The sequence below is a fragment of the Morone saxatilis genome, unplaced genomic scaffold (genome assembly GCF_004916995.1).
Source record: "Morone saxatilis isolate NCDOM2014 unplaced genomic scaffold, NCSU_SB_2.0 Contig14, whole genome shotgun sequence".
Classification (NCBI taxonomy): domain Eukaryota; kingdom Metazoa; phylum Chordata; class Actinopteri; family Moronidae; genus Morone; species Morone saxatilis.
The window spans coordinates 7,684,463-7,685,034 of NW_023339696.1; positions in this window are offsets into that span (position 1 = coordinate 7,684,463).

Here is a 572-nt window from a genome sequence, read left to right on the forward strand (position 1 = left end):
GAGCTGAGTTTGGTTCTAGGCTGAATTTGAAAGAGTTTAGCCCAAGTACTCACGTCATTGAGAAGAAAAACTTGCTTCCACTGAAGCTCCTTGTGTGGGACTTTCAAGGAAAATTTGCTCTTTTTAGCATCACAGTCTTGATCTTATCCAGAGTGTAGCCTCAATCTCAACTCTACAGAGCTGAGGCAGCTGTTGCTCCCATTCCCCAGAGGCGACTCTAATAGATACAGACTGATGTTAATCACACACAGAGAATGAGCCTCAGGAGGGTTGATGGTTTGCTAGACCAAAACTCTATATGAAACAGCTTTCTAAATGCAATACTGGTGTTAGTTTTTAAATGATTTAACTGTCTTCATTGTGACGTTACAGAGATTCTCAGGACCAAGAAATGTTTATCCTCTTTCCTTTTTCTTACGGCCTGATTTGATTTCTTCTTTGTCCCTTTTTATTTCTTCTCTTTCTACTTTCTATTTAAATCATTTTGCAAGAACAAACTCACCCAATAGGATTTCCCAACTATTCTGTGCTTCTGTGCAATGAATGACTTCATCTTCAGTGTGTGTGTGTGT